The sequence below is a fragment of the Schistocerca americana genome, chromosome 3, assembly GCF_021461395.2.
Source record: "Schistocerca americana isolate TAMUIC-IGC-003095 chromosome 3, iqSchAmer2.1, whole genome shotgun sequence".
NCBI lineage: Eukaryota > Metazoa > Arthropoda > Insecta > Orthoptera > Acrididae > Schistocerca > Schistocerca americana.
Genome location: NC_060121.1, coordinates 62,688,897 through 62,708,302, shown reverse-complemented (window position 1 = coordinate 62,708,302; position 19,406 = coordinate 62,688,897).

Here is a 19,406-nt window from a genome sequence, read left to right as displayed (position 1 = left end):
TATCCCTTGGATCTTCTTATTGACGATGAAACACAGAAATTGCATCCGAATGTGATACAAAAGGCACAATGCCGACTCAAATACAAGAGGACTGACACTCTCACTTTCTATGATTTGAACCTCTCCTGTGAGTGCAGTTTTACATTCCGATGCTTCACTTCACGTTTACTGTATTCCTTGGACCTTCTTATTGACGATGAAACACAGAAATTGCATCCGAATTTTATACCAAAGGCACAATGCCGACTTAAGTAAAAGAGGACTGACACTCTCACTTTCTATGATTTCAACCTCTCCTGTGAGTCGAGTCTTAGATTCCGATGCTTCACTTCAGATTTCCTTTATACCTTGGACCTTCTTATTGACGATGAAACACAGAAATTGCATCCGAATTTAATACAAAAGGTACAATGCCGACTTAAGTACAAGAGGACTGAGAATTAAACTTTCTATGATTTGAACCTCTCCTGTCAGTCCATTTTTCATATTCCGATGCTTCACTTCAGGTTTACTGTATACCTTCGACCTTCTTATTGACAATGAAACACAGAAATTGCATCCGAATTTAATACAAAAGGCACAATGCCGACTTAAGTACAAGAGGACTTACACTCCAACTTTCTGTGATTTGAACCTCTCCTGTGAGTCCAGTTTTAGATTCCGATGCTTCACTTCAGGTTTACTGTATCCCTTGGACCTTCTTATTGACGATGAAAGACAGAAATTGCATCCGAATTAAATACAAAAGGCACATTGCCGACTCAAGTACAAGAGGACTGACACTTTAACTTTCTATGCTTTGAACCTCACCTGTGAGTCCAGTTTTGTATGTCGATGCTTCACTTCAGGATTACTGTGTCCCTTGTACCTTCTTATTGACGATGAAACAAAGAAATTGCATAAGAATTTAATACAAAAGGCACAATGCCGACTTAAGTACAAGAGGAATGACACACTAACTTTCGATGAATTGAACCTCTCCTGTGAGTCCAGTTTTAGATTTTGATGCTTCACTTCAGGTTTCCTTTATACCTTGGACCTTCTTATTGACGAAGAAACACAGAAATTGCATCCGAATTTAATACAAAAGGAACAATGCCGACTTAAGTACAAGAGGACTGACACTCTATCTTTCTATGATTTGAACCTCTCCTATGGGACCAGTTTTAGATTCCGATGCCTCAATTCAGGTTTACTGTATCCCTTGGACCTTCTTATTGACGATGAAACACAGAAATTGCATCCGAATTTAATACAAAAGGCACAATGCCGACTTAAGTACAAGAGGACTGACACTCTAACTTTCTATGATTTGAACCTCTCCTGTGAGTCCAGTGTTAGATTCCGATGCTTCCCTTCAGGTTTACTGTATCCCTTGGACCTTCTTATTGACGATGAAACACAGAAATTGCTTCCGCATTTAATACAAACGGCACAATGCCGACTCAAATACAAGAGGACTGACACTCTCACTTTCTATGATTTGAACCTCTCCTGTCAGTCCAGTTTTAGATTCCGATGCTTCACTTCAGGTTTACTGTGTACCTTGGACCGTCTTATTGACGATGAAACACAGAAATTGCATCCGAAATTAATACAAAAGGCACATTGCCGAATTAAGTACAAGAGGACTGACGCTCTCACTTTCTATGATTTGAACCTCTCCTGTGTGTCCAGTTTTAGATTCCGATGCTTCACTTCAGGTTTACTGCGTACCTTGGACCGTCTTATTGACGATAAAACACAGAAATTGCATCCGAATTTAATACAAAAGGCACAATGCCGACATAAGTACAAGAGAACTGACACTCTCACTTTCTATGTTTTGAACCTCTCCTGTGAGTCTACTTTTAGATTCCGATGCTTCACTTCAGGTTTACGGAATGCCGTCGACATTCCTATTGACGATGAAACACAGAAATTGCATCCGAATTTAATACAAAAAGCACAATGCCGACTTAAGTGCAAGACGAATGACACTCTCACTTTCTATGATTTGAACCTATCCTGTGAGTCCAGTTTTAGATTCCGATGCTTCACTTAAGGTTTACTGTATCCCTTGGACCGTCTTATTGACGATGAAACACAGAAATTGCATCCGAAATTAATACAGAAGGCACAAAGCCGACTTAAGTACAAGAGGACTGACGCTCTCACTTTCTATGATTTGAACCTCTCCTGTGAGTCCAGTTTTAGATTCCGATGCTTCACTTCTGGTTTACTGTATACCTCGGAACTTCTTATTGACGATGATACACAGAAATTGCATTGGGATTAAATTCAAAAGGCACAATGCCGACATAAGTACAAGACGACTGACACTCTCACTTTCTATGATTTGAACCTCTCCTGTGAGTCCAGTTTTAGATTCCGATGCTTTACTTCAGGTTTACTGTATCCCTTGGACCATCTTATTGACGATGAAACACAGAAATTGCATCCGAATTTAATACCAATGGCACAATGCCGACTTAAGTACAAGAGGACTGACACTCCAACTTTTTTGATTTGAACCTCTCCCGTGAGTCCAGTTTCAGATTCCGATGCTTCACTTCAGGTTTACTGAATACCTTCGACATTCCTATTGACGATGAAACACAGAAATTGCCTCCGAATTTAATACAAAAGGCACAATGCCGACTTAAGTACAAGACGACTGACACTCTCACTTTCTATGATTTGAACCTCTCCTGTGAGTCGAGTTTTAGATTCCAGTGCTTCACTTCGGGTTTAGAGTATCTCTTGGATCGTCTTATTGATGATGAAACACAGAAAATGCATCCGAATTTAATACAAAAGGCACAATGCCGACTTAAGTACAAGAGGAATGACTCTCTAACTTTCTATGAATTGAACCTCCCCTGTGAGTCCAGTTTTAGAATCTGATGCTTCACTTCAGGTTTCCTTTATACCTTGGACTTTCTTATTGACGGAGAAACACACAAATTGCATCCGAATTTAATACAAAAGGCACAATGCCGACTTAAGTACAAGAGGATTGACACTCTAACTTTCTATGATTTGAACCTCTCCTGTGGGACCAGTTTTAGATTCCGATGCTTCACTTTTCGTTTACTGTATTCCTTGGACCTTCTTATTGACGATGAAACACAGAAATTGCATCCGAATTTAATACAGAAGGCACATTGCCGACTTAAGTACAAGAGGACTGACACTCTCACTTTCTATGATTTGAACCTCTCCTGTCAGTCCAGTTTTAGATTCCGATGCTTCACTTCAGGTTTACTGTATACCTCGGAACTTCTTATTGACGATGATACACAGAAATTGCATTGGGATTAAATTCAAAAGGCACAATGCCGACATAAGTACAAGACGACTGACACTCTCACTTTCTATGATTTGAACCTCTCCTGTGAGTCCAGTTTTAGATTCCGATGCTTTACTTCAGGTTTACTGTATCCCTTGGACCTTCTTATTGACGATGAAACACGGAAATTGCATCCGAATTTAATACAGAAGGCACATTGCCGACTTAAGTAATAGAGGACTGACACTCTCACTTTCTATGTTCTGAACCTCTCCTGTGAGTCCAGTTTTATATTCCGATGCTTCACTTCAGGTTTACTGTATACCTTCGACCTTCTTATTGACAATGAAACACAGAAATTGCATCCGAATTTAATACAAAAGGCACAATGCCGACTTAAGTACAAGAGGACTGACACTCTAACTTTCTATGACTTGAACCTCTCCTGTGAGTCCAGTTTTAGATTCCGATGCTTCACTTCAGGTTTACTGTATACCTCGGAACTTCTTATTGACGATGAAACACAGAAATTGCATCGGAAATAAATTCAAAAGGCACAATGACGACTTGAGTACAAGAGGACTGACACTTTAACTTTCTATGATTTGAACCTCTCCTGTGAATCCAGTTTTAGGTTCCGATGCTTCACTTCAGGTTTTCCGTATACCTTGGACCTTCTTATTGACGATGAAACACAGAAACTGCATCTGAATTTAATACAAAAGGCACATTGCCGACTTAAGTACAAGAGGACTGACACTTTAACTTTCTATGATTTGAACCTCTCCTGTGAGTCCAGTTTTAGATTTCGATGCTTCACTTCAGGATTACTGTATCCCTTGTACCTTCTTATTGACGATGAAACAAAGAAATTGCATACGAATTTAATACAAAAGGCACATTGCCGACTTAAGTACAAGAGGAATGACAGTCTAACTTTCTATGAATTGAACCTCCCCTGTGAGTACAGTTTTAGAATCTGATGCTTCACTTCAGGTTTCCTTTATACCTTTGACTTTCTTATTGACGGAGAAACACACAAATTGCATCCGAATTTAATACAAAAGGCACAATGCCGACTTAAGTACAAGAGGATTGACACTCTAACTTTCTATGATTTGAACCGCTCCTGTGGGACCAGTTTTAGATTCCGATGCCTCACTTCAGGTTTACTATATCCCTTGGATATTCTTATTGACGATGAAACACAGAAATTGCATCCGAATGTGATACAAAAGGCACAATGCCGACTCAAAAACAAGAGGACCGACACTCTCACTTTCTATGATTTGAACCTCTCCTGTGAGTGCAGTTTTACATTCCGATGCTTCACTTCACGTTTACTGTATTCCTTGGACCTTCTTATTGACGATGAAACACAGAAATTGCATCCGAATTTAATACAAAAGGCACAATGCCGACTTAAGTAAAAGAGGACTGACACTCTCACTTTCTATGATTTCAACCTCTCCTGTCAGTCGAGTCTTAGATTCCGATGCTTCACTTCAGGTTTACTGTATACCTTGGAACTTCTTATTGACGATGAAACACAGAAATTGCAACGGAATTAAATTCAAAAGGCACAATGCCGACTTAAATACAAGAGGACTGACACTCTCACTTTCTATGATTTGAACCTCTCCTGTGAGTCCAGTTTTAGATTCCGATGCTTCACTTCAGGTTTACTGTATCCCTTGGACCTTCTTATTGACGATGAAACACAGAAATTGCATCCGAATTTAATACAGAAGGCACATTGCCGACTTAAGTACCAGAGGACTGACACTCTCACTTTCTATGTTTTGAACCTCTCCTGTGAGTCCAGTTTTATATTCCGATGCTTCACTTCAGGTTTACTGTATACCTTCGACCTTCTTATTGACAATGAAACACAGAAATTGCATCCGAATTTAATACAAAACACACAATGCCGACTTAAGTACAAGAGGACTGACACTCTAACTTTCTATGACTTTAACCTCTCCTGTGAGTCCAGTTTTAGATTCCGATGCTTCACTTCAGGTTTACTGTATACCTCGGAACTTCTTATTGACGATGTAACACAGAAATTGCATCGGAAATAAATTCAAAAGGCACAATGACGACTTGAGTACAAGAGGACTGACACTTTAACTTTCAATGATTTGAAACTCTCCTGTGAGTCCAGTATTAGATTCAGATGCTTCACTTCAGGTTTTCTTTATCTCTTGAACCTACTTATTGATGATGATACACAGAAATTGCATCCGAATTTAATACAAAAGCACAATGCCGACTTAAGTACAAGAGGACTGACACTCTCACTTTCTATGATTTGAACCTCTCCTGTAAGTCCAGTTTTAGATTCCGATGCTTTACTTCAGGTTTACTGTATCCCTTGGACCTTCTTATTGACGATGAAAGACAGAAATTGCATCCGAATTTAATACAAAAGGCACATTGCCGACTCAAGTACAAGAGGACTGACACTATAACTTTCTATGCTTTGAACCCCTCCTGTGAGTCCAGTTTTGGATTTCTATGCTTCACTTCAGGATTACTGTGTCCCGAGTACCTTCTTATTGACGATGAAACAAAAAAATTGCATCCGAATTTAATACAAAAGGCACAATACCGACTTAAGTACAAGAGGAATGACACTCTAACTTTCTATGATTTGAACCTCTCCTGTGAGTCCAGTTTCAGATTCCGAAGCTTCACTTAAGATTTCCTTTATACCTTGGACCTTCTTATTGACGATGAATCACAGAAATTGCTTCCGACTTTAATACAAAAGGTACAATGCCGACTTAAGTACAAGAGGACTGACACTCCAACTTTCTATGATTTGAACCTCTCCTGTGAGTCCAGTTTTAGATTCCGATGCTTCACTTCAGGTTTACTTTATCCCTTGGACTTTCCTATTGACGATGAAAGACAGAAATTGCATCCGAATTAAATACAAAAGGCACATTGCCGACTCAAGTACAAGAGGACTGACACATTAACTCTCTATGCTTTGAACCTCACCTGTGAGTCCAGTTTTGGATTTCGATGCTTCACTTCAGGATTACTGTGTCCTTGTACCTTCTTATTGACGATGAAACAAAGAAATAGCATAAGAATTTAATACAAAAGGCACAATGCCGACTTAAGTACAAGAGGAATGACACACTAAATTTCTATGAATTGAACCTCTCCTGTGAGTCCAGTTTTAGATTCTGATGCTTCACTTCAGGTTCCCTTTATACCTTGGACCTTCTTATTGACGAAGAAACACAGAAATTGCATCCGAATTTAATACAAAAGGAACAATGCCGACTTAAGTACAAGAGGACTGATACTCTATCTTTCTATGATTTGACCCTCTCCTGTGGAATCAGTTTTAGATTCCGATGCCTCACTTTAGGTTTACTGTATCCCTTGGACCTTATTATTGACGATGACACACAGAAATTGCATCCGAATTTAATACAAAAGGCACAATGCCGACTTAAGTACAAGAGGACTGACTCTCTAACTTTCTATGAATTGAACCTCTCCTGTGAGTCCAATGTTAGATTCCGGTGCTTCCCTTCAGGTTTACTGTATTCCTTGGACCTTCTTATTGACGATGAAACACAGAAATTGCTTCCGCATTTAATAGAAAACTCACAATGCCGACTCAAATACAAGAGGACTGACACTCTCACTTTCTATGATTTGAACCTCTCCTGTCAGTCTAGTTTTAGATTCCGATGCTTCACTTCAGGTTTACTGTGTACCTTGGACCTTCTTATTGACGATAAAACACAGAAATTGCATCCGAATTTAATACAAAAGGCACAATGCCGACTTAAGTACAAGAGAACTGACACTCTCACTTTCTACGTTTTGAACCTCTCCTGTGAGTCTACTTTTAGATTCCGATGCTTCACTTCAGGTTTACGGAATACCTTCGACATTCCTATTGACGATGAAACACAGAAATTGCATCCGAATTTAATACAAAAGGCACAATGCCGACTTAAGTACAAGACGACTGACACTCTCACTTTCTATGATTTGAACCTCTCCTGTGAGTCCAGTTTTAGATTCCGATGCTTCACTTCAGGTTTACTGTCTACGTCGGAACTTCTTATTGACGATGAAACACAGAAACTGCATCGGAATAAAATTCAAAAGGCACAATGCCGACTTGAGTACAAGAGGACTGACACTTTAACTTTCTATGATTTGAACCTCTCCTGTGACTCCAGTTTTAGATTCCGATGCTTCACTTCAGGTTTTCCGTATCCCTTGGACCTTTTTATTGACGATGAAACACAGAAATTGCATCCGAATTAAATACAAAAGGCACAATGCCGACTTAAGTACAAGAGGACTGACACTTTAACTTTCTATGATTTGAACCTCTCCTGTGAGTCCAGTTTTAGATTTCGATGCTTCACTTCAGGCTTACTGTATACCTCGGAACTTCTTATTGACGATGAAACACAGAAATTGCATTGGAATTAAATTCAAAAGGCAAAATGCCGACTTGAGTACAAGAGGACTAACACTTTAACTTTCTATGATTTGAACCCCTCCTGTGAGTCCAGTTTCAGATTCCGATGCTTCACTTCAGGTTTACTGTATACCTTGGACTGTCTTATTGACGATGAAACACAGAAATTGCAGCCGAATTTAATACAAAAGGCACAATGCTGACTTAAGTACAAGAGGACTGAGACTCTCACTTTCTATGATATGAACCGCTCCTGTGAGTCCAGTTTTAGATTCCGATGCTTCACTTCAGGTTTACTGAATACCTTCGACATTCCTATTGACGATGAAACACAGAAATTGCATCCGATTTTAATACAAAAGGCACAATGCCGACTTAAGTACAAGACGACTGACACTCTCACTTTCTATGATTTGAACCTCTCCTGTGAGTCCAGTTTTAGATTCCGATGCTTTACTTCAGGTTTACTGTATCCCTTGGACCATCTTATTGACGATGAAACACAGAAATTGCATCCGAATTTAATACCAAAGGCACAATGCCGACTTTAGTGCAAGAGGACTGACACTCCAAATGTCTATGATTTGAACCTCTCCCGTGAGTCCAGTTTCAGATTCCGATGCTTCACTTCAGGTTTACTGAATACCTTCGACATTCCTATTGACGATGAAACACAGAAATTGTCTCCGAATTTAATACAAAAGGCACAATGCCGACTTAAGTACAAGACGACTGACACTCTCACTTTCTATGATTTGAACCTCTCCTGTGAGTCCAGTTTTAGATTCCGATGCTTCACTTCAGGTTTACTGTCTACCTCGGAACTTCTTATTGACGATGAAACACAGAAATTGCATCGGAATAAAATTCAAAAGGCACAACGCCGACTTGAGTACAACAGGACTGACACTTTAACTTTCTATGATTTGAACCTCTCCTGTGACTCCAGTTTTAGATTCCGATGCTTCACTTCAGGTTTTCCGTATCCCTTGGACCTTCTTATTGACGATGAAACACAGAAATTGCATCCGAATTAAATACAAAAGGCACAATGCCGACTTAAGTACAAGAGGACTGACACTTTAACTTTCTATGATTTGAATCTCTCCTGTGAGTCCAGTTTTAGATTTCGATGCTTCACTTCATAATTACTGTATCCCTTGCACCTTCTTATTGACGATGAAACAAAGAAATTGCATACGAATTTAATACAAAAGGCACAATGCCGACTTAAGTACAAGAGGAATGACACTCTAACTTTCTATGAATTGAACCTCCCCTGTGAGTCCAGTTTTAGAATCTGATGCTTCACTTCAGGTTTCCTTTATACCTTGGACTTTCTTATTGACGGAGAAACACACAAGTTGCATCCGAATTTAGTACAAAACGCACAATGCCGACTTAAGTACAAGAGGATTGACACTCTAACATTCTATGATTTGAACCTCTCCTGTGGGACCAGTTTTAGATTCCGATGCCTCACTTCAGGTTTACTATATCCCTTGGATCTTCTTATTGACGATGAAACACAGAAATTGCATCCACATGTGATACAAAAGGCACAATGCCGACTCAAATACAAGAGGACTGACACTCTCACTTTCTATGATTTGAACCTCTCCTGTGAGTGCAGTTTTACATTCCGATGCTTCACTTCTCGTTTACTGTATTCCTTGGACCTTCTTATTGACGATGAAACACAGAAATTGCATCCGAATTTAGTACAAAAGGTACAATGCCGACTTAAGTACAAGAGGACTGACACTCCAACTTTCTATGATTTGAACCTCTCCTGTCAGTACAGTTTTATATTCCGATGCTTCACTTCAGGTTTACTGTATACCTTCGACCTTCTTATTGACAATGAAACACAGAAATTGCATCCGAATTTAATACAAAAGGCACAATGCCGACTTAAGTACAAGAGGACTGACACTCCAACTTTCTATGATTTGAACCTCTCCTGTGAGTCCAGTTTTAGATTCCGATGCTTCACTTCAATTTTACTGTATCCCTTGGACCTTCCTATTGACGATGAAAGACAGAAATTGCATCCGAATTAAATACAAAAGGCACATGCCGACTCAAGTACAAGAGGACTGACACTTTAACTCTCTATGCTTTGAACCTCACCTGTGAGTCCAGTTTTGGATTTCGTTGCTTCACTTCAGGATTACTGTGTCCTTGTACCTTCTTATTGACGATGAAACAAAGAAATAGCATAAGAATTTAATACAAAAGGCACAATGCCGACTTAAGTACAAGAGGAATGACACACTAACTTTCTATGAATTGAACCTCTCCTGTGAGTCCGGTTTTAGATTCTGATGCTTCACTGCAGGTTTCCTTTATACCTTGGACCTTCTTATTGACGAGGAAACACAGAAATTGCATCCGAATTTAATACAAAAGGAACAATGCCGACTTAAGTACAAGAGGACTGACACTCTATCTTTCTATGATTTGAACCTCTCCTGTGGGACCAGTTTTAGAATCCGATGCCTCACTTCAGGTTTACTGTATCCCTTGGACTTTCTTATTGAGGATGAAACGCAGAAATTGCATCCGAATTTAATACAAAAGGCACAATGCCGACTTAAGTACAAGAGGACTGACACTCTAACTTTCTATGAATTGAACCTCTCCTGTGAGTCCAGTGTTAGATTCCGATGCTTCCCTTCAGGTTTACTGTATTCCTTGGACCTTCTTATTGACGATGAAACACAGAAATTGCTTCCGCATTTAATAGAAAAGGCACAATGCCGACTCAAATACAAGAGGACTGACACTCTCACTTTCTATGATTTGAACCTCTCCTGTCAGTCCAGTCTTAGATTCCGATGCTTCACTTCAGGTTTACTGTGTACCTTGGACCTTCTTATTGACGATAAAACACAGAAATTGCATCCGAATTTAATACAAAAGGCACAATGCCGACTTAAGTACAAGAGAACTGACACTCTCACTCTCTATGTTTTGAACCTTTCCTGTGAGTCTACTTTTAGATTCCGATGCTTCACTTCAGGTTTACGGAATACCTTCGTCATTCCTATTGACAATGAAACACAGAAATTGCATCCGAAGTTAATACAAAAGGCACAATGCCGACTTAAGTGCAAGACGAATGACACTCTCACTTTCTATGATTTGAACCTCTCCTGTGAGTCCAGTTTTAGATTCCGATGCTTCACTTCAGGTTTACTGTATACCTCGGAACTTCTTATAGACGATGAAACACAGAAATTGCATTGGAATTAAATTCAAAAGGCACAATGCCGACTTGAGTACAAGAGGACTGACACTTTAACTTTCTATGATTTGAACCCCTCCTGTGAGGCCAGTTTCAGATTCCAATGCTTCACTTCAGGTTTACTGTATACCTTGGACTGTCTTATTGACGATGAAACACAGAAATTGCAGCCGAATTTAATACAAAAGGCACAATGCCGACTTAAGTACAAGAGGACTGAGACTCTCACTTTCTATGATATGAACCGCTCCTGTGAGTCCAGTTTTAGATTCCGATTCTTTACTTCAGGTTTACTGAATACCTTCGAGATTCCTATTGACGATGAAACACAGAAATTGCATCCGATTTTAATACAAAAGGCACAATGCCGACTTAAGTACAAGACGACTGACACTCTCACTTTCTATGATTTGAACCTCTCCTGTGAGTCCAGTTTTAGATTCCGATGCTTTACTTCAGGTTTACTGTATCCCTTGGACCATCTTATTGACGATGAAACACAGAAATTGCATCCGAATTTAATACCAAAGGCACAATGCCGACTTTAGTACAAGAGGACTGACACTCCAAATTTCTATGATTTGAACCTCTCCCGTGAGTCCAGTTTCAGATTCCGATGCTTCACTTCAGGTTTACTGAATACCTTCGACATTCCTATTGACGATGAAACACAGAAATTGTCTCCGAATTTAATACAAAAGGCACAATGCCGACTTAAGTACAAGACGACTGACACTCTCACTTTCTATGATTTGAACCTCTCCTGTGAGTCCAGTTTTAGATTCCGATGCTTCACTTCAGGTTTACTGTCTACCTCGGAACTTCTTATTGACGATGAAACACAGAAATTGCATCGGAATAAAATTCAAAAGGCACAATGTCGACTTGAGTACAAGAGGACTGACACTTTAACTTTCTATGATTTGAACCTCTCCTGTGACTCCAGTTTTAGATTCCGATGCTTCACTTCAGGTTTTCCGTATCCCTTGGACCTTCTTATTGACGATGAAACACAGAAATTGCATCCGAATTTAATACAAAAGGCACAATGCCGACTTAAGTACAAGAGGACTGACACTTTAACTTTCTATGGTTTGAACCTCTCCTGTGAGTCCTGTTTTAGATTTCGATGCTTCACTTCAGGATTACTGTATCCCTTGTACCATCTTATTGACGATGAAACAAAGAAATTGCATACGAATTTAATACAAAAGGCACAATGCCGACTTAAGTACAAGAGGTATGACACTCTAACTTTCTATGAATAGAACCTCCCCTGTGTGTCCAGTTTTAGAATCTGATGCTTCACTTCAGGTTTCCTTTATACCTTGGACTTTCTTATTGACGGAGAAACACACAAGTTGCATCCGAATTTAGTACAAAACGCACAATGCCGACTTAAGTACAAGAGGATTGACACTCTAACTTTCTATGATTTGAACCTCTCCTGTGGGACCAGTTTTAGATTCCGATGCCTCACTTCAGGTTTACTATATCCCTTGGATCTTCTTATTGACGATGAAACACAGAAATTGCATCCGAATGTGATACAAAAGGCACAATGCCGACTCAAATACAAGAGGACTGACACTCTCACCTTCTGTGATTTGAACCTCTCCTGTGAGTGCAGTTTTACATTCCGATGCTTCACTTCACGTTTACTGTATTCCTTGGACCTTCTTATTGACGATGAAACACAGAAATTGCATCCGAATTTAATACAAAAGGCACAATGCCGACTTAAGTAAAAGAGGACTGACACTCTCACTTTCAATGATTTCAACCTCTCCTGTGAGTCGAGTCTTAGATTCCGGTGCTTCACTTCAGGTTTACTGTATACCTCGGAACTTCATATTGACGATGAAACACAGAAATTGCAACGGAATTAAATTCAAAAGGCACAATGCCGACTTAAGTACAAGAGGACTGACACTCTCACTTTCTATGATTTGAACCTCTCCTGTGAGTCCAGTTTTAGATTCCGATGCTTTACTTCAGGTTTACTGTATCCCTTGGACCTTCTTATCGACGATGAAACACAGAAATTGCATCCGAATTTAATACCAAAGGCACAATGCCGACTTTAGTACAAGAGGACTGACACTCCAACTTTCTATGATTTGAACCCCTCCCGTGTGGCCAGTTTCAGATTCCGATGCTTCACTTCAGGTTTACTGAATACCTTCGACATTCCTATTGACGATGAAACACAGAAATTGCATCCGAATTTTATACAAAAGGCACAATGCCGACTTAAGTACAAGATGACTGACACTCTCACTTTCTATGATTTATACCCCTCCTGTGAGTCCAGTTTTAGATTCCGATGCTTCACTTCAGGTTTACCGTATCCCTTGCACCTTCTTATTGACGATGAAACAAAAAAATTGCATCCGAATTTAATACAAAAGGCACAATACCGACTTAAGTACAAGAGGAATGACACTCTAACTTTCTGTGATTTGAACCTCTCCTGTGAGTCCAGTTTTAGATTCTGAAGCTTCTCTTCAGATTTCCTTTATACCTTGGACCTTCTTATTGACGATGAAACACAGAAATTGCATCCGAATTTAATACAAAAGGTACAATGCCGACTTAAGTACAAGAGGACTGACACTCCAACTTTCTATGATTTGAACCTCTCCTGTCAGTCCAGTTTTTTTCCCGATGCTTCACTTCAGGTTTACTGTATACCTTCGACCTTCTTATTGACAATGAAACACAGAAATTGCATCCGAATTTAATACAAAATGCACAATGCCGACTTAAGTACAAGAGGACTGACACTCCAACTTTCTATGATTTGAACCTCTCCTGTGAGTCCAGTTTTAGATTTCGATGCTTCACTCCAGGATTACTGTATCCCTTGTACCTTCTTATTGACGATGAAACAAAGAAACTGCATACGAATTTAATACAAAAGGCACAATGCCGACTTAAGTACAAGAGGACTGACACTCTCACTTTCTATGATTTGTACCTCTCCTGTGAGTCCAGTTTTAGATTCCGATGCTTCACTTCAGGTTTACTGTATCCCTTGGACCTTCTTATTGACGATGAAACACAGAAATTGCATCCGAATTTAATACAAAAGGCACAATGCCGACTTAAGTACCAGAGGACTGACACTCTCACTTTCTATGTTTTGAACCTCTCCTGTGAGTCCAGTTTTATATTCCGATGCTTCACTTCAGGTTTACTGTATACCTTCGACCTTCTTTTTGACGATGAAACACAGAAATTGCTTCCGCATTTAATAGAAAAGGCACAATGCCGACTCAAATACAAGAGGACTGACACTCTCACTTTCTATGATTTGAACCTCTCCTGTCAGTCCAGTCTTAGATTCCGATGCTTCACTTCAGGTTTACTGTGTACCTTGGACCTTCTTATTGACGATAAAACACAGAAATTGCATCCGAATTTAATACAAAAGGCACAATGCCGACTTAAGTACAAGAGAACTGACACTCTCACTTTCTATGTTTTGAACATTTCCTGTGAGTCTACTTTTAGATTCCGATGCTTCACTTCAGGTTTACGGAATACCTTCGACATTCCTATTGACAATGAAACACAGAAATTGCATCCGAATTTAATACAAAAGGCACAATGCCGACTTAAGTGCAAGACGAATGACACTCTCACTTTCTATGATTTGAACCTCTCCTGTGAGTCCAGTTTTGGATTCCGATGCTTTACTTCAGGTTTACTGTATCCCTTGGACCATCTTATTGACGATGAAACACAGAAATTGCATCCGAGTTTATTACCAAAGGCACAATGCCGACTTTAGTACAAGAGGACTGACACTCCAAATTTCTATGATTTGAACCTCTCCCGTGAGTCCAGTTTCAGATTCCGATGCTTCACTTCAGGTTTACTGAATACCTTCGACATTCCTATTGACGATGAAACACAGAAATTGTCTCCGAATTTAATACAAAAGGCACAATGCCGACTTAAGTACAAGACGACTGACACTCTCACTTTCTATGATTTGAACCTCTCCTGTGAGTCCAGTTTTAGATTCCGATGCTTTACTTCAGGTTTACTGTATCCCTTGGACCATCTTATTGACGATGAAACACAGAAATTGCATCCGAATTTAATACCAAACGCACAATGCCGGCTTTAGTACAAGAGGACTGACACTCCAAATTTCTATGATTTGAACCTCTCCCGTGAGTCCAGTTTCAGATTCCGATGCTTCACTTCAGGTTTACTGAATACCTTCGACATTCCTATTGACGATGAAACACAGAAATTGTCTCCGAATTTAATACAAAAGGCACAATGCCGACTTAAGTACAAGACGACTGACACTCTCACTTTCTATGATTTGAACCTCTCCTGTGAGTCCAGTTTTAGATTCCGATGCTTCACTTCAGGTTTACTGTCTACCTCGGAACTTCTTATTGACGATGAAACACAGAAATTGCATCGGAATAAAATTCAAAAGGCACAATGTCGACTTGAGTACAAGAGGACTGACACTTTAACTTTCTACGATTTGAACCTCTCCTGTGACTCCAGTTTTAGATTCCGATGCTTCACTTCAGGTTTTCCGTATCCCTTGGACCTTCTTATTGACGATGAAACACAGAAATTGCAACCGAATTTAATACAAAAGGCACAATGCCGACTTAAGTACAAGAGGACTGACACTTTAACTTTCTATGGTTTGAACCTCTCCTGTGAGTCCTGTTTTAGATTTCGATGCTTCACTTCAGGATTACTGTATCCCTTGTACCATCTTATTGACGATGAAACAAAGAAATTGCATACGAATTTAATACAAAAGGCACAATGCCGACTTAAGTACAAGAGGTATGACACTCTAACTTTCTATGAATAGAACCTCCCCTGTGTGTCCAGTTTTAGAATCTGATGCTTCACTTCAGGTTTCCTTTATACCTTGGACTTACTTATTGACGGAGAAACACACAAGTTGCATCCGAATTTAGTACAAAACGCACAATGCCGACTTAAGTACAAGAGGATTGACACTCTAACTTTCTATGATTTGAACCTCTCCTGTGGGACCAGTTTTAGATTCCGATGCCTCACTTCAGGTTTACTATATCCCTTGGATCTTCTTATTGACGATGAAACACAGAAATTGCATCCGAATGTGATACAAAAGGCACAATGCCGACTCAAATACAAGAGGACTGACACTCTCACTTTCTATGATTTGAACCTCTCCTGTGAGTGCAGTTTTACATTCCGATGCTTCACTTCACGTTTACTGTATTCCTTGGACCTTCTTATTGACGATGAAACACAGAAATTGCATCCGAATTTAATACAAAAGGCACAATGCCGACTTAAGTAAAAGAGGACTGACACTCTCACTTTCAATGATTTCAACCTCTCCTGTGGGTCGAGTCTTAGATTCCGGTGCTTCACTTCAGGTTTACTGTATACCTCGGAACTTCATATTGACGATGAAACACAGAAATTGCAACGGAATTAAATTCAAAATGCACAGTGCCGACTTAAGTACAAGAGGACTGACACTCTCACTTTCTATGATTTGAACCTCTCCTGTGAGTCCAGTTTTAGATTCCGATGCTTTACTTCAGGTTTACTGTATCCCTTGGACCTTCTTATCGACGATGAAACACAGAAATTGCATCCGAATTTAATACCAAAGGCACAATGCCGACTTTAGTACAAGAGGACTGACACTCCAACTTTCTATGATTTGAACCCCTCCCGTGAGGCCAGTTTCAGATTCCGATGCTTCACTTCAGGTTTACTGAATACCTTCGACATTCCTATTGACGATGAAACACAGAAATTGCATCCGAATTTTATACAAAAGGCACAATGCCGACTTAAGTACAAGATGACTGACACTCTCACTTTCTATGATTTATACCCCTCCTGTGAGTCCAGTTTTAGATTCCGATGCTTCACTTCAGGTTTACCGTATCCCTTGCACCTTCTTATTGACGATGAAACAAAAAAATTGCATCCGAATTTAATACAAAAGGCACAATACCGACTTAAGTACAAGAGGAATGACACTCTAACTTTCTGTGATTTGAACCTCTCCTGTGAGTCCAGTTTTAGATTCCGAAGCTTCTCTTCAGATTTCCTTTATACCTTGGACCTTCTTATTGACGATGAAACACAGAAATTGCATCCGAATTTAATACAAAAGGTACAATGCCGACTTAAGTACAAGAGGACTGACACTCCAACTTTCTATGATTTGAACCTCTCCTGTCAGTCCAGTTTTTTTCCCGATGCTTCACTTCAGGTTTACTGTATACCTTCGACCTTCTTATTGACAATGAAACACAGAAATTGCATCCGAATTTAATACAAAATGCACAATGCCGACTTAAGTACAAGAGGACTGACACTCCAACTTTCTATGATTTGAACCTCTCCTGTGAGTCCAGTTTTAGATTTCGATGCTTCACTCCAGGATTACTGTATCCCTTGTACCTTCTTATTGACGATGAAACAAAGAAACTGCATACGAATTTAATACAAAAGGCACAATGCTGACTTAAGTACAAGAGGACTGACACTCTCACTTTCTATGATTTGTACCTCTCCTGTGAGTCCAGTTTTAGATTCCGATGCTTCACTTCAGGTTTACTGTATCCCTTGGACCTTCTTATTGACGATGAAACACAGAAATTGCATCCGAATTTAATACAAAAGGCACAATGCCGACTTAAGTACCAGAGGACTGACACTCTCACTTTCTATGTTTTGAACCTCTCCTGTGAGTCCAGTTTTATATTCCGATGCTTCACTTCAGGTTTACTGTATACCTTCGACCTTCTTATTGACAATGAAACACAGAAATTGCATCCGAATTTAATACAAAAGGCACAATGCCGACTTAAGTACAAGAGGACTGACACTCTAACTTTCTACGACTTGAACCTCTCCTGTGAGTCCAGTTTTAGATTCCGATGCTTCACTTCAGGTTTACTGTATACCTTGGACCTTCTTATTGACGATGAAACACAGAAATTGCATCCGAATTTAATACAAAAGGCACAATGCCAACTTAAGTACAAGAGGACTGACACTCTCACTTTCTATGTTTTGAACCTCTCCTGTGAGTCTACTTTTAGATTCCGATGCTTCACTTCAGGTTTACGGAATACCTTCGACATTCCTATTGACGATGAAACACAGAAATTGCATCCGAATGTAATACAAAAGGCACAATGCCGACTTAAGTACAAGGCTAATGACACTCTCACTTTCTATGATTTGAACCTCTCCTGTGAGTCCAGTTTTAGATTCCGATGCTTCACTTCAGGTTTACTGTGTACCTTTGACCTTCTTATTGACGATGAAACACAGAAATTGCATTGGAATTAAATTCAAAAGGCACAATGCCGACTTGAGTACAGGAGGACTGACACTTTAACTTTCTATGATTTGAACCCCTCCTGTGAGCGCAGTTTTAGATTCCGATGCTTGACTTCATGTTTACTGTATACCTTGGACTGTCTTATTGACGATGAAACACAGAAATTGCATCCGAATTTAATACAAAAGGCACAGTGCCGACTTAAGTACAAGAGGACTGACACTCTCACTTTCTATGATTTGAGCCTCTCCTGTGAGTCCACTTTTAGATTCCGATGCTTCACTTCAGGTTTACTGTATCCCTTGGACCTTCTTATTGACGATGAAAGACAGATATTGCATCCGAATTTAATACAAAAGGCACATTGCCGACTCAAGTACAAGAGGACTGACACTTTAACTTTCTATGCTTTGAACCTCTCCTGTGAGTCCAGTTTTGGATTTCGATGCTTCACTTCAGGATTACTGTGTCCCTTGTACAATGCCGACTGAAGTCAAGACGAATGACACTCTCACTTTCTATGATTTGAACCTCTCCTGTGAGTCCAGTTTTAGATTCCAGTGCTTCACTTCAGGTTTACAGTGTCCCTTGGATCGTCTTATTGACGATGAAACAGAGAAATTACATCCGAATTTAATACAAAAGGCACAACGCCGACTTAACTACAAGAGGACTGACACTCTCACTTTCTATGATTTGAACCTCTCCTGTGAGTCCAGTTTTAGATTCCGATGCTTCACTTCAGGTTTACTGTATACCTCGGAACTTCTTATTGACGATGAAACACAGAAATTGCATCGGAATTAAATTCAAAAGGCACAATGCCGACTTGAGTACAAGAGGACTGACACTTTAACTTTCTATGATTTGAACCTCTCCTGTGAGTCCAGTTTTAGATTCCGATGCTTCACTTCAGGTTTACCGTATCCCTTGGACCTTCTTGTTGACGTTGCAATACAGAAATTGCATCCGAATTTAATACAAAAGGCACAATGCCGACTTAAGTACAAGAGGACTGACACTTTAACTTTCTATGAATTGAACCTCCCCTGTGAGTCCAGTTTTAGAA